The following is a 16,866-nucleotide window of genomic DNA, read 5'->3' as shown; positions in this document are numbered from 1 at the left end:
TTTCTAAAACTGTTTGAATGGTGTCTGTGAGTATAACAGAACTCATATGGCAGGCAAAAAAACTGAGGAAAATTTAATCAGGAAGTGGGAGAATTTAGAAATGTAGTTTTTGTTTAGAATCCCTTGGAAAACTAGAGTGACATAGGATTTACGTTACACCTCCTAACTCTTCCATTGGCTGTCAACAATCTTTATGAACAGGTTTCAACCGTCATCTGTTACCGGGCAGATCATTTTGGCTCAGTCAATCACAGGCCAGTCTGAGGAGAGGTGTCTTATGATGCGCATACACGTGACGTCATCGTCTTTTTATTTTTCCTCTGGGATGAATAGCTATTGCCCGGTTGTAAAATTATCGCAATTTTACATTAAAAAATACCCTAAAGGATTGATTGTAAACATCGTTTGACGTGTTTCTACAAACGATAATGGAACTTTGAACATTTCGTCTATGGATTTGCGTCCACGCCACATGGCATTGTAAAGTGTTCTGGATGGGTCAACAAAACGGACGCATTTGGACATAAATGATGGACTTTGCAGAACAAATGAACATTTCTTGTGGAAGTGGGTGCCCATCCGAGTGCATTCCGCAGAAGATCAGCAAAGGTAAGTAAATATTTCAAACATATTGTTAGAGATTTGTCGACGCTGTGGTTGTAGGCTGACTGTATAGCTTAGCATTGAAGGCTAAGTTCTGTACTCAGAATATTGAACAATGTGCTTTTTCCGTAACGTTATTTTGAAATCTGACAAAGTGGTTGCATAAAGGAGTAGATCATCTCTAATTCTTAAAATAATTGTTATAAAAATGTTCAACGTTTATGAGTTCTTCTGTAAATGAAATGTGCCTATTCACCGGAGGTTATGGGGAGAAAACATTTTCTGAACGCCACGCACCAATGTAAAAATTGGGTTTTTGGATTTAAATATGAACTTGATCGAACAAAAAATGCATGTATTGTCTAACATGATGTCCTAGGAGTGTCATCTGATGAAGATTGTCAAAGGTTAGTGCTTAATTTTAGCTGTATATCTGGTTTTGTGATGGCTATCGTGCTTGGAAAATTGCTTTTTTTTCTTTGCTGAGGTGCTATGCTAAAATAATCTAATGTTTTTCTTTCACCGTAAAGCCTTTTTGAAATAAGACAATGTGATTGGATTAACCAGCTGAGTATCTTTAAAATGCTGTATAATACTTGAATTTTAATTTTGAGATTATTTTGTTTTGAATATCGCGCCGTGCTCTCTCACTGGCCTCAAGAACCAAAATGTGTCCATTTTTAAATAACTAATTAACCGACATCGGTTAATCGGAATTCCATTTTGATGTGCAGTTTCTGTAGAGATAAATCAGATCAAGACTGAACTGTGCAAAGTAGTAAGGCACTGTAGTTTCCAAGAGGCCAATATTCTACATAGCATAGTGCATGTAGTGCATGCTCTTCTACCGCTTGCCATGCGGTAGCAGAGAGAACAGTCTGTGGCTGGGGTCTTTAACCTGTTAGGGCTAGGGGGCAGTATTTACACGGCCGGATAAAAAAAGTACCCGATTTAATCTGGTTACTACTCCTGCCCAGTAACTAGAATATGCATATAATTATTGGCTTTGGATAGAAAACACCCTAACGTTTCTAAAACTGTTTGAATGGTGTCTGTGAGTATAACAGACCTCATATGGCAGGCAAAAACCTGAGAAGATTTCATGCAGGAAGTGGCCTGTCTGACAAGGAGTCGTTCTTCTTGTCTCTGGTTATTGAAGAGTGAGGATCTTAGCTGTGACACTTCCCACGTGACACGTGACATCTTTGATGAAGATCATCAAAGGTTAGTGCTGCATTTAGCTGTGGTTTGGGTTTATGTGACATTATATGCTAGCTTGAAAAATGGGTGTCTGATTATTTCTGACTGGGTACTCTGCTGACATAATCTAATGTTTTGCTTTCGTTGTAAAGCCTTTTTGAAATCGGACAGTGTGGTTAGATTAACGAGAGTCTTGTCTTTAAATAGCTGTAAAATAGTAATATGTTTGAGAAACTGAAGTAATAGCATTTCTAAGGTATTTGAAAATCGCGCCACAGGATTCAACTGGCTGTTACGTAGGTGGGACGATTTCGTCCCGCCTGCCCTAGAGCGGTTAACAATTTGTTGGACCTTCCTCTGACACCGCCTGGTGTAGAGGTCCTGGATGGCAGGCAACTTAGCCCCAGTGATGTACTGGGCCGTACGCATTATCCTCTGTTGTGCCTTACGGTCAGAGGCCGAGCAATTGCTGTACCAGGCAGTGATGCAACCAGTCAGGATGCTCTTGATGTTGCAGCTGTAGAACCTTTTGAGGATCTCATAACCCATGCCAAATCTTTTTAGTTTCCTGAGGGGGAATAGGCTTTGTTGTGCCCTCTTCATAACTGTCTTGGTGTGTTTGGACCATTCTAGTTTCTTGTTGATGTGGACACCAAGAAACTTGAAACTCTCAACCTGCTCCAATACAGCCCTGTCGATGACAATGGGGGCGTGCTCGGTCCTCCGATTCCTGTAGTCCACAAGCATCTCCTTTGTCTTGGTTACGTTGAGGGATAGGTTGTTATTCTGGCACCACCCGGCCAGGTCTCTGACCTTCTCCCTATAGGCTGTCTCGTCATTGTTGGTGATCAGGCCTACCACTGTTGTGTTGTCTGCAAACTTAATGATGGTGTTGGAGTTGTGCCTGACCATGCAGTCGTGGATGAACAGGGAGTACAGGAGGGAACTGAGCACGCACCCCTGGGGAGCTCCAGTGTTGAGGATCAGCATGGCAGATGTGTTGCTACCTACCCTTACCACCTGGGGGCGGCCCGTCATCAAGTCCAGGATCCAGTTGCAGAGGGAGGTGTTTAGTCCCAGGATCCTTAGCTTAGTGATAAGCTTTGAGGGTACTATGGTGTTGAACGCTGAGCTGTAGTCAATGAATAGCATTCTCACATAAGTGTTCCTTTTGTCCAGGAGGGAAAGGACAGTGTGGAGTGCAATAGAGATTGCATCATCTGTGGATCTGTTTGGGCGGTATGCAAATTGGAGTGGGTTTAGGGTTTCTGGGATAATGGTGTTGATGTGAGCCATTACCAAACTTTCAAAGCACTTCATGGCTACAGATGTGAGCGCTATGGGTCTGTAGTCATTTATGCAGGTTGCCTTTGTTGTTTTGGGCACAGGGACTATGGTGGTCTGCTTGAAACATGTTGGTATTACAGACTCAATCAGGGACATGTTGAAAATGTCAGTGAAGACACTTGGTGAGTTGGTCAGCACATGCCCAGAACACACGTCCTAGTAATCCGTCTGTCCCCGCGGCCTTGTGTATGTTGACCTGTTTAAAGGTCTTACTCACGTCGGCTACGGAGAGCGTGATCACACAGTCGTCCGGAACAGCTGATGCTCTCATGCATGCCTCAGTGTTGCTTGCCTCGAAGCGAGCATTGAAGGGATGTAGCCCGTCCGGTAGGCTCGTGTCACTGGGCAGCTCATGGCTGTGCTTCCCTTTGTAGTCTGTAATAGTTTGCAAGCCCTGCCACAAGACGAGCGTCGGAGCCGATGTAGTATGATTCAATCTTAGCCCTGTATTGACGCTTTGTCTGTTTGATGGTTCGTCGCAGGGCATACAATGATTTCCTGTAAGCTTCCGGGTTAGAGTCCTGCACCTTGAAAGCGGCAGCTCTACCCTTTAGCTCAGTGCTAATGTTGCCTGTAATCCATGGCTTCTGGTATGTACGTACCTCAATGCACTTATTGATAAAGCCAGTGACTGATGTGATGTTTTTATTTTTATTTATTTCACCTATATTTAACTTCAATACAAATACCTCAAAAATGCTATAACTTCAATTTCTCAAACATATGACTATTTTACACCATTTTAAAGACAAGACTCTCGTTAATCTAACGACATTGTCCAATTTCAAAAAGGCTTTACAGCGAAAGCAAAACATTAGATTATGTCAGGAGAGTACCCTGCCAAAAATAATCACACAGCCATTTTCAAAGCAAGCATATATGTCACAAAAAACAAAACCACAGCTAAATGCAGCACTAACCTTTGATGATCTTCATCAGATGACACTCCTAGGACATTATGTTATACAATACATGCATGTTTTGTTCAATCAAGTTCATATTTATATAAAAAAACTGCTTTTTACATTAGCATATGATGTTCAGAACTAGCATACACACCAAAAATTAGCATGTGACTAGCATTCCCACCGAACACTTCCGGTGAATTTACTAAATTACTCATGATAAACGTTGACAAAATACATAACAATTATTTTAAGAATTATAGATACAGAACTTCTTTATGCAAAAGCTATGTCCGATTTTAAAATAGCTTTTCGGCGAAAGCACATTTTGCAATATTCTGAGTACATAGCTCGGCCATCACAGGCTAGCTAATTTGACACCCACCAAGTTTGGGACAACATAAACTCAGAATTACTATTAGAAAAATTGGATTACTTTTGCTGTTCTTCGTCAGAATGCACTCCCAGGGCTTCTACTTCAACAACAAATGTTGTTTTGGTAACAAATAATCCATAGTTATATCCAAATACCTCCGTTTTGTTTGTGCGTTCAGGTCACTATCCGAAGGGTAATGCGCAAGCGCATTTCGTGACAACAAATTTCAAAATATTCCATTACCGTACTTAGAAGCATGTCAAAAGCTGTTTAACTTCTTTTATCCAGCCAAAAATCAGAGCGCCATGTTCATAAACAAGTCTAATAATTTCTGTTTCTCAAACATAGGACTATTTTACACTGTTTTATAGATACACTTCTCCTGAATCGAACCACGTTGGACGATTTCAAAAAGGCTTTACAGCGAAAGCAAAACATTACATTATGTTAGGAGAGTACATCGTCAAAATAGCCACACCACCATTTTCCGACCAACCACATGCATCACAAATAACCAAAACACAGCTAAATGAAGCACTAACCTTTGACAATCTTCATCAGATGACACTCCTAGGACATCATGTTACACAATACATGCATTCTTTTGTTCGATAAAGTTCATATTTATATATAAAAACAGCAAATGCAAATCCCTCAAATGCATCCGGTGAATCAGCGCTACAATTTACTAAATTACTATTCGAAAACATTTTTTAAATGTAATATTGTCATTCAAAGAATTATAGATTTACATCTCGTGAATGCAACCGCATTGCCAGATTTAAAAATAACTTTACTGGGAAATCACACTTTGCAATAAACGAGGTGCTATGCTAAGAAAAATAGGCTAGGCGATACAAGTTAGAGCCATCTTGGAACCATCTAAAATCAAATATACTATTGTAAATATTCCCTTACCTTGATTATCTTCATCAGAAGGCACTTCCTGGAAGTGATTAATTATCTGCATATTCTCGTTTCTGGGCAAGAGTAGTAACCAGTTTTAATCGGGTACGTTTTTTATCCGGCCGTGAAAATACTGCCCCCTAGCCCCAACAGGTTAACCAGGTAGGCAAGTTGAGAACAAGTTCTCATTTACAATTGAAACCTGGCCAAGATAAAGCAAAGCAGTTCGACAACATACAACAACACAGAGTTACACATGGAGTAAAACAGACATACAGTCAATAATACAGTAGAAAAAGAAGTCTATATACAATGTGAGCAAAAGAGGTGAGATAAGGGAGGTAAAGGTAAAAAAGGCCATGGTGGCAAAGTAAATACAATATAGCAAGTAAAACACTGGAATGGTAGATTTGTAGTAGAAGAAAGTGCAAAGTAGAAAATAAATAATGGGGTGCAAAGGAGCAAAATAAATAAAAAAAATAAATACAGTAGGGGAAGAGGTAGTTGTTTGGGCTAAATTATAGAATTATAGGGCTATGTACAGGTGCAGTGATCTGTGAGCTGCTCTGACAGCTGGTGCTTAAAGCTAGTGAGGGAGATAAGTGTTTCCAGTTTCAGAGATTTTTGTAGTTCGTTCCAGTCATTGGCAGCAGAGAACTGGAAGGAGAGACGGCCAAAGGAGGAATTGGCTTTGGGGTGACCAGAGAGATATACCTGCTGGAGCACGTGCTACAGGTGGGTGCTGCTATGGTGACCAGTGAGTGGAGATAAGGGGGGACTTTACCTAGCAGGGTCTTGTAGATGACCTGGAGCCAGTGGGTTTGGCGACGATTATGAAGCGAAGGCCAGCCAATGAGAGCGTACAGGTCGCAATGGTGGGTAGTATATGGGGCTTTGGTGACAAAACGGATGGCACTGTGATAGACTGCACCCAGTTTGTTGAGTAGGGTATTGGAGGCTATTTTGTAAATTACATTGCCGAAGTCTTAGTGCCAGCTTCTGTCTGTGGACAGAAAGTATAGCTGGAAACTCTCTAGGCAAGTATTGTGACCTGCAATTTATCACAATATATTCTACTTCAGGTGAGCAAAATCTAGAGACTTCCTTAGATTTCGTGCACCAGCTGTTGTTTACAAATATGCACAGACCGCGCACCCCCCCCCTCCCCCCCGTCTTACCGGAGTGTGCTGTTCTGTCTTGCCGGTGCAGCGTATATCCCACTAGCTGAATATCCATGTCGTCATTCAGCCACGATTCTGTGAATAATAGATTATTACTGTTTTTGATGTCCCGTTGGTAGGATATTCGTGATCGTACCTCGACTAGTTTATTGTCCAATGATTGCACATTGGCGAGTAGTATTGGCGGTAACGGCAGCTTTCCCTCTCGCCTTTTCTGGGTCCTGACCAGGCATCCGGCTCTTTGTCCTCTGTACCTGCGTCGCTTCCTCTTGCAAATAACAGGGATGTTGGCCCTGTCGGGTGTTTGGAGAATGTCTTGTGCATCTTGCTTGTTGAAGAAAAAGTATTTGTCTAATCCGAGGTGAGTGATCGCTGTCCAGATATACAGAAGCTCTTTCTTTGCCATAAGATACGGTTGCAGAAACATTATGTACAAAATAAGTTACAAATAACGCGTAAAACAAACACATAATAGCACAATTGGTTGGGCGCCCGTAAAACTGCTGCCATTTCTTCCAGTGCCATTTTGTAAGGAGTGTGCCAAGTTTGTAGCGTCATACCCAAGAAGGCTCGAGGCTGTAATCGCTGCCAAAGGTGCTTCAACAAAGTACTGAGTAAAGGGTCTGAATACTTATGTAAATGTTAATTACTCTGCAGTATGTTCAGGTGTGATAACATTTATTGCAGCTTTTGACCTTTTCAGTGGCATGTTGAAAGAGTCAAAGTAGTTGAGTGTCACAACCTATTTACACTTATCTGTACCGAATATAATTAGTTAACTGGTTTGACTTGATTATGTGCTCCTGGGACATTAAGGATAATAGACTTTTTCAAAATGTTCAGATATAACTGTACTGTGTAGATCAAATGTGACTGTCAAATAGATTGGAATAGTATAGGAGATTGTGTGTACTCTACTCATTATACTTCTATCTTCAAAATGCAGTTCGAGATACAGCCCTGACATTAGTTGAAGGCAGCCAATCCAATAGTTTCAGAAAAGTAGTCACTTCATGAGATCTGAATTCAAATATTGTCAAAAGTAGTTGCTTTCTCAGATATACAGTATATTCAAATAGTTAACTAAAGTAGTTGGTTTCTGAGATCTGAATTCAAATAGTTAAAATAAATTAGTACTTTTTTGAATCCGTATTCAAATGGTTGTAGTCACCTCCATTGGATATATTTGTTTACCTGGAAAAATAGTTATGTTCCACAAAGCATAGTTAAAACTAAAGTAATCCAGGTGACGGGGAACCAACTGAAAGGGTCAGTGACAGAGATGTTTTGCTTGATGTTGAATTACCATGGGCCTTATTAGAAGCATATTTTAGCATAATTTCTTTCTAGTGAGGACTTGCTTTTCTGTTTTCACAAATCAGCATAATCAATATTCTAATTTCAAGTTGAGTATAAAAAAGAGCCCGAAAATGATATAAAAGAACTTGGTATGGTGTAAACATTCCAGTAAAATATATTATGTACAGGGCCCAATAGGATTTATCCAATATTTCCTGGATTTGTATGGGTATTCTAGGGGATTGTATCCACATTTAAACTACATGAATCCTTATTATTCAACTGTTTAGATTTGTGCCTCCAGGGTGCACAATCCATGTTGCATTCACCCAAGGTCATTAACCTCTATGGGACCGGCGGGACGAAATCGTCCCACCTACGTAACAGCCAGTTGAATCCTGTGGCGCGATTTTTAAAACGTTTGAAATGCTATTACTTCAATTTCTCAAACATATGACTATTTTACAGCTATTTAAAGACAAGACTCTTGTTAATCTAACCACACTGTCCGATTTCAAAAAGGCTTTACAACGAAAGCAAAACATTAGATTATGTCAGCAGAGTACCCAGCCAGAAATAATCAGACACCCATTTTTCAAGCTAGCATATAATGTCACAAAAACCCAAACCACAGCTAAATGCAGCACTAACCTTTTATGATCTTCATCAGATGACACACCAAGGACATTATGTTATACAATACATGCATGTCTGTTCAATCAAGTTCATATTTATATCAAAAACCAGCTTTTTACATTAGCATGTGACGTTCAGAAAAAGCATACCCCCCGCAAACTTCCGGGGAATTTACTAACAATTTACTAAATTACTCACGATAAACGTTCACAAAAAGCATAACAATTATTTTAAGAATTATAGATACATTACTCCTCTATGCACTCGATATGTCCGATTTTAAAATAGCTTTTCGGATGAAGCACATTTTGCAATATTCTAAGTACATAGCCCAGCCATCACGGGCTAGCTATTTAGACACCCACCCAGTTTAGCCTTCACCAAAATCCCATTTCCTATAAGAAAAATGGTCTTACCTTTCCTGTTCTTCGTCAGAATGCACTCCCAGGACTTCTACTTCAATAACAAATGTAGGTTTGGTCCCAAATAATCCATCGTTATGTTCCATCAGCGACGTTTTGTTCGTGCGTTCTAGACACTATCAGAATGGTAAATCACGGTCGTGCGCATGGCGCAGAATGTGACAAAAAATTTCTAAATATTCCATTACCGTACTTCGAAGCATGTCAACCGCTGTTTAAAATCAATTTTTATGCCATTATTCTCGTAAAAAAGCAATAATATTCCGACCGGGAATCTGCAATTAGCTTAACAGCCGAAGGAAAATACTGCACGGGGTCGAATCGGGCACGTGCCTAATTCCATTGTCCTCTGATGGGCCACTTGGAAAAGGGGATTCTGTGTTTCAGCCTGAGGCTGCCTCGTCATCGTTCAGGTTTTTCCCGGGTTCTGAGAGCCTATTGGAGCCGTAGGAATTGTCACGTTACAGCTAAGATCCTGACTCTTCAATAAACAGAAGCAAGAACAACAACACCTCGTCAGACAGGGTACTTCCTGCATGAAACCTTCTCAGGTTTTGCCTGCCATAGGAGTTCTGTTATACTCACAGACACCATTCAAACAGTTTTAGAAACTTTAGGGTGTTTTCTATCCAAACCTGAACAATAATATGCATATTCTAGCTTCTGAGTTGGTGTAGGAGGCAGTTAAAAATGGGCATATATTTTTTCCCAAATTCTCAATACTGCCCCCTAGCCCGTAGAGGTTAACATCACTAATAATTAGCCAAATCACCATCAACTAATGTTCCTTCTATACGTTGCAGTATCTGCAACGGATATAGACTTCCCTTACTCCCCATGCCCACCAAGCAGCATGTCCAGAGAGCTTTGCCCATTGTCTGTCTGTGTTAATGGCCATTGTTTAGGCTCATTATGCTTATGTAGGGCAGGAGCCCCCATCACTGAGGACTGGGCAGTGTTAATTTAGCCGTCAGTTGTGTGGAGAGACCTACTGTATAAAGTGTAGCCCAGGGGCAACTCTCTGTACTGGGGCTTTCATGTCCATGCCGTGACAGCCAGGCAGCCCTGCTGTCTCTGAAGAAAGAATTGGACATAATGGTAATGAATGAATGGGGGCCTGGCATTAGTTGTGGTTTCCAGACCAGGACATGTATTAGAGTTACTGTACTGTATCCCTCTATCTGTCTCTGTAAAAAAGTGGACTTTAATTCAATTGAATGTGGATGGTAAATGTGGTGTATTCTGGGGTATGTCAAACATGTTTAGAATAATGTGTGGAGGTACAGTTATGACATAGAGAGTGCTGAGGAATGATAGGAATATTTGAACAACAACTTTGTTTATAAAACACCCAATGCTGAAACTGCAATGCATTGTATCAGTTGTTTAAATGGCTGCAGTTGTGCAGTAGTTGTTGGAGCTGTTCGACTCTGTGCCATAGGCTTGCTATATTCCTCACACTAAGCCTAAGGGAGCTAATATATGTCCATGCCTTCACCATGTATTGATGTGGCATTGCTTCATTAACCACCATTCTCGAACTGGGAGAGGTGCAAGGTCAAGTTTATTTTAGCAAACATTTTTCTTGCTCCTCCGAGAATATGAGCCTTTTCTTTTTCTTTCTCCCAGTGCCTCCAAAAACACAATCCAAATAGCAGTGAAACACAACCACAAAACTGTTTCTTGACCATAAGCTACTATATACTGAAATCATTTGAATACTGTATTCTCAAAGTGTTACCATTTGGCGTAGCAACTATAGTGTACACAACATACTACTGGTCGATGAGGAAGTACTTGAATGATCCTGAAAAAAAACAGATTATCCTCATCCTTGTCTTTGGGGCTGGACCTCTGACAGTCCATGCACCATTTAGTTATAAAAGAGTAGTTTTGCAACCGGGCCTGATAAGATTTCATTTCTAGCTCAGCGGATTCCTGTTTGTTCATTCTATTTAAGCTTTTAACCGACTTGACAGCAATTCCACCAAAAAAGGCCAAACCGTCGTCACTTTCCATTGTGAGGAAAACTGTACACTAAACCACTGTAAATTAACCAATGAGGAGATAGGAATAAGTGTTGGATTTATTTAACCAAATTCCTGTCAGCAGCACTTCTTAAATATTGTTCACGTCTTTCATTTGCAAAAGGGGCATCAAAGATTGTAACTGAGGGAAAGATGCCAGCTAGTTTTGTATCAGGAAATTCAGCAATGACCACAGCACACAACATCACATAAATAATGATAGGTCTCAGAGGCATCATACACTTTATCAAGCTAATGCAAATGGATAAAAGTGGGTAAAATAACACAACAAATCCTGCTTTTTGCCTCAACGGTGAGGACCTGTGTGTGTGTGTGTGTGTGTGTGCATGTGCCAGTGAGTCCGAGGGAGGATGCTAGTATATGTGTGTGTTTGTTTGAGGGCAAATGAGGCGAAAAAAATACAAAATATAATCCTCTCGATGCTCAGGGATCAGAAGGAATAGGACAATCTCAGCCGTGAGGTCTTCCCCACCCTAGAGGGGGTGCCACTGATAAATTCCCAGCCTAGTCCCATGAAGTACCCCTGGCACTGGAGAGAAAGGACATCACTGTGAATAGTACCAGAGGCCAAACAAATGGAAAACAAGTATGTCATCATAGACAGAGGGCAGGGGAGGAGAGAAAAACAATGAACAAGCAAACTCAGTTATAGCTACTCCACAAGGGATGGCTAAGGTCAAAGCACCTTTACGAAGTTAGGAGAGGTTATTGCAGAAGAGTTTGTTGTTAACCCTTGAAGACATTGACAAAGAGGCGGCAAAACAAACATCAAAGGTTAATGGAACATCATTTCCCAATGTGTGCTGACTGAGCATAACTGTGTGTGTGTGTGTGCACATTATGTAGAGATATGTACAGAGCTGCAGGTTTCTCCAAGTGCCCTACATTTATAGAACCTGTAAAGTAAGATAATTCCACAGTGACTATAGAGGATCTTTTCATTCCTCTGTATCTCCATCCTCATCCCTTCCCTCTCTCTCTGGAAAGATCCAGGGCTTAAATAATGAATTTGCTTATTGCATGCTTATTGCATAAGATTTGTAAGGCTTAAAACTTTCATCAAATTACATTTGGAATCTCTCACACTTGAGGATATTCTTTTAATTTGAATGTAATGAAAGTAGTGAAACGGTCCTTGCCTTGAAATAATCAAATTCAGCGATTGCTATTTTCTGTTATTGTCTCCGTAGATCTATCATTAAAGTGGTTAAAAATTGTCATAAAAATTCCAAAGCGCTTCTTTCTAGCCTGCAAGTACAGTTTTTGTCAGAGGCTGGGCTCGCTTGAGCCCTGAAAGATGGCTTGTTGCAGGTTGAAGAAGTGAGACCGTTTATTTTGCAATAATGTCAAGTGGTAAAAATGACTCTGTCTATTTGTCTTTGGTATCAAATTGTCTCAACTGTAGATGAATTGCAGGCACTTGACCTCTGCCACCTCCGGGTTATTACATGTTTTGAAAGTGACTGCATCTGACTATCTCTCTCTCTCTGTGATCAGGGCCCACATTATAAAGAAGGCAGTTTGTTTTCACCGGGGGTAGTTAAGTCTAACGCTTTTATAACACAACCCATTGTAAATGCCCCTGGGTCGGTTATCACCTTGGCACAATGCTCTGGGTCTGGTACTATTGTCCTGCTTAATCACATTTTGTTGCTTTATTGACTGGCGTTGTTAATAATATCATTATAAATTGATAATTCATCTTCTGGTGTTATTTGCTACTGCAGCAGCATGCTGTTGGGTGTATTGGTATCCAACAGCTAAGCACTTCCTCCACCACTGAATGGGTGAGGTCACATGCTTGCAGAGTCGCACTGAGACTGACTTTGCTGAGTAGTGATGTTTCAGTAAAAAAAAAATCAAAGTTCCCTCAAATGCATCCCGAGTTACACCAGGAACGCACAATCCCTCCATCAGTGATCAGAACAGTCCGCAATAGGCTGAGAGAGGCTGGACTGAGGGCTTGTAGGCCTGGTGTAAGGCAGGTCCTCACCAGACATCACTGGCAACAACGTCGCCTATGGGCACAAACCGTCGCTGGACCAGACAGGACTGGCAAAAAGTGCTCTTCACTGAGGAGTCACAGTTTTGTCTCACCAAGGGTTATGGTCGGATTCGCATTTATCGTCGAAGGAATGATAGTTTCACCGAGGCCTGTACTCTGGAGAGGGATCAATTTGGTCCCACAGCATCATCGGACTGAGCATGTTGTCATTGCAGGCAATCTCAACACTGTGCATTACAGGGAAGACATCCTCCTCCCTCATGTGGTACCCTTCCTGCAGGCTCATCCTGACATGACCCTCCAGCATGACAATGCCACCAGCCATACTGCTCATTCTGTGTGTGATTTCCTGCAAGACAGGAATGTCAGTGATCTGCCATGGCCAGCGAAGATCCTGGACCTGTTGGATCGAAGGGTGAGGGCTAGGGCCATTCCCCCCCAGAAATGTCTAGGAATTTGCAGGTGCCTTGGTGGAAGAGTGGGGTAGCATCTCACAGCAAGAACTGGCAAATCTGGTGCAGTCCATGAGGAGGAGGTGCACTGCAGTACCTAATGCAGTTGGTGGCCACACCAAATACTGACTGTTACTTTTGGTTTGACACCCACTTTGTTCAGGGACACATTATTCCATTTCTGTTTGTCACATGTCTGTGGAACTTGTTCAGTTTATGTCTCAGTTGTTCATACAAATATTTACACGTAGTTGACAGTGAGAGGGCGTTTCTTTTTTTGCTGAGTTTATTAATCAGGCACCATCTCTCTCTCGTCTACAGGCTCCATATCACAGTGCTTTTAGCATGTCATTAGTAATTTTTCTCTGTCTCTTGTTCTCCATTATATCCCTTCATGTATACATTCCTCAGTCTTTGCCGGATTGCAGGCTTCAGGTCATCCGCTGATGACAGTGTACATTGACTCTGTGTCAGCATCATCCGGGCTTATCAAATCAGACATCGGCTGACAGGTGCGGTTTGTTGAGTCACCTTGGAAGCCAAAAGGTGACTCAACGGGTCATCAGACTAATCACTATCCCCAATTGCTGTTTCTCGGGGTGGGGCCATTAGGTCACATAGTTCAATAAATACATACACACAAGAACTTCAGGAAAAGCAATATATTACCGTAGCAATAGATTGATGTTAATGACAAAAGAAGCTTGCAAAGGTACTCAAATAGGCTTTCCCCCTCTAGTTCATGCAGGTTGGAGTTGGACGCCCATGATTTACATGTAAAAATGCAACATATCTAGCCACGGGGAAATCAAATTCCTTGGTGTGTGTGTGAGTGTAGCTTTTTATTACCTTCCTGTTCCCTGCCTCCATGCTTCCAATCCAATTCAATGGGCTCCTTCAGTGCTGAACTGGCAGAGCTCCAGGGTAAGGTATGTACTGTATGGGCAGCCAAGACCACAGGTAACCTCAATTCACACTATTCATTTGAACATTCATCTCAATGACTTAAGAGGGGTTGGACGATTTACAGTAAATGGCATTAATAGCTCACCGTAAGCCTACCCTTACAAAAAAAAAAAAAAAATCACGTTCAAAAACCACGCATGGTTTTCAGACACATGTGAACAACTCACACGTGAAATGTTTTATTTATTTTTTATTTTCACATGAGCCAGACTCGTTGTTTTTGGACAATGTGTGAAGTTTCATATGTTAATTTCACTCTGCTTAGCTTCAGACGCAAGCCAGCAGTGGGATGGAGGGTCCTATGTTTCCTGGAATGGATGCCAAAACATAAAAATGAAGTGAAAGCAAAGGCCAGGGTAACAGAACCAAAGATAGGGAAAATTGCCGGAAAGAGGGAGGTGTTTAATTAAATTTTATTATCATAAAATAAAATTCCGATTTTTTGGGGCATCCTGACACACCAGCCTTCGTTTTGGCTCCCCACCTGTCCAGCTCAGGCGTTTTGTGTCGCCAGCCTTCTAGCTGCTGCCAAACCTGCAGCTGGCAAATGTCCTTCACTCATCAACCCCGGACTTGTCTCGTCATCATTACACACACCTTTTACACACATCATAGCTGTCCATTACAATCTATGCAATAATCAGAATGCATTATTTGTCAACAGTACTGTTAAAACTGTAAATACATTATGCTCCATGCACTGTAGAAACGACAACACGATATACTGAAAATAAGGAACTTACATCATAGGAATGCACACAAGTTATTATTAGTAAGGAAAACAACAAGGCAATGCGAGGACCAGCTCAAAAAAAATCAAATTCACCCAAGACCGTGCAAAAACATCTAATCAAATCTGATTTGTCACATGCGCCGAATACAACAGGTGCAGACCTTACAGAGAAATGCTTGCTTACTTACAAGCCCTTAACCAGCAATGCAGTTTTAAGAAAATATTCCCCAAAAAAGTAAGAGATAAGAATAACAAATCATTAATGAAGCTGCCAGTTGAATATAATAATTCAAATGCCATTGCTGTGAATTAGTTACCTGCGACATACGCAGAGTTTCTTGAAACGGGTCGCATTTAACTTTTTACTGCAGTGTGCTAACACAGTGTTTCTTGGTAGTCTTAAACAAATCTACTTTGAAACAAAAGTATGCACCTCACACACATGGTTATGGGCTTAATTTTATGGAGGAAAACTTAAATTATGAGTTTGCATCCCAATATTGCACTTTATATACATAACTGAAGACTGGATAATAACAAAACTGAATAAAACAAAATATGGTTTAATGTGTGAAATTTAAACTCAACATGTAAAAACAACTATTTCACAAGTGTATACTCTTTAACTCGAAAGATACAGTAGAAATGAGCTGAAATAAATCCACCTTTCACTTTTAGAATCCCCCCTTACTTTGGATAAAAATAATGTTTCCTACCAAGACTTTCCCCCGGCTTCCTGGCCTTCTCAGCGGCTTGACAGAATCCTGCTGCTCAACATAGCCACAGGGCTCAGCCCGAGCCTTGGAATCTGACACGACAATGGTCTTTTTCTGTACCGGAATGCAGATGGACAGCTAGCTAGAGACTAGTCCAAGGCATAAATTGGAGGGCTGTCTTTGTTTTTTTCTGGCACAGCAGAATCCTTTATGAGGTGGAAAATGCCTAACCAGCCATCCGAAAAGAGGAGCAGAGGCAGCCACCTGTTCAGCATCAGACGAAGCCAATATTTTTCATTCAACCAGCTCGGGATATTCTCCTGGCCAACTTATCCCCCCGAAACAGAGGCTGGGCTTGGCCGATGGAGCTGTGCCTTCCAGACACACAAGAGGTGAGAAATCCAGGATCTTGGATGATTCGGCAGGTATCCCTGAGTATAATTCCTGAAATGGCTCATTATTCCAGTGTGGATAGTATGGGGAAAGTGACACTGAAAAACTGGGAGAGAGAACATAGGAGCTCAATTTGAAATGTCCATCACAAGTGCCACGGAGCGTTGAGCCATGCCACCGAGGGACAAATAGGAGAGCAGGGGTTAGAGCTAAATCACATGACTTGACAAAGCAGCTTCCATCAATACCTAACTGTCTGATCCTCTGCAGACCTGGCCAGAAAATAATTGTATTTTGTAGTTCATTTGAAAAGACCAACTTTTCAAATACTCGAGGCAGACAAATATATTTATATAGAGTTTAAACTAAAAGGCAACTAATTTCTTCCGATAATCTAATAGAGATCTCAGAAAACCAAATATTTGAAGGTACTTTAAAATAAATAAATTATTTGATGGCTGCCAAATACAGCAAAAAACTACAACAGTTAGTCTAAATACAGTGCATTCTGAAAGTATTCAGACCCCTTGAATTGTTCCACATTTTGTTAGGTTACTGCCTTATTTTAAATTTGATTAAATTGGTTTGTTTTCCTCATCAATCTACACACAGTACCCATAATGTCAAAGCAAAAACAAGTTTGTAGATTTGTTTTGCAAACGTACAACTGAAATATCA

This window comes from Salmo trutta, chromosome 5 (genome assembly GCF_901001165.1).
Source record: "Salmo trutta chromosome 5, fSalTru1.1, whole genome shotgun sequence".
NCBI classification, from domain to species: Eukaryota; Metazoa; Chordata; class Actinopteri; order Salmoniformes; family Salmonidae; genus Salmo; species Salmo trutta.
This window is presented reverse-complemented; position numbering follows the sequence as displayed.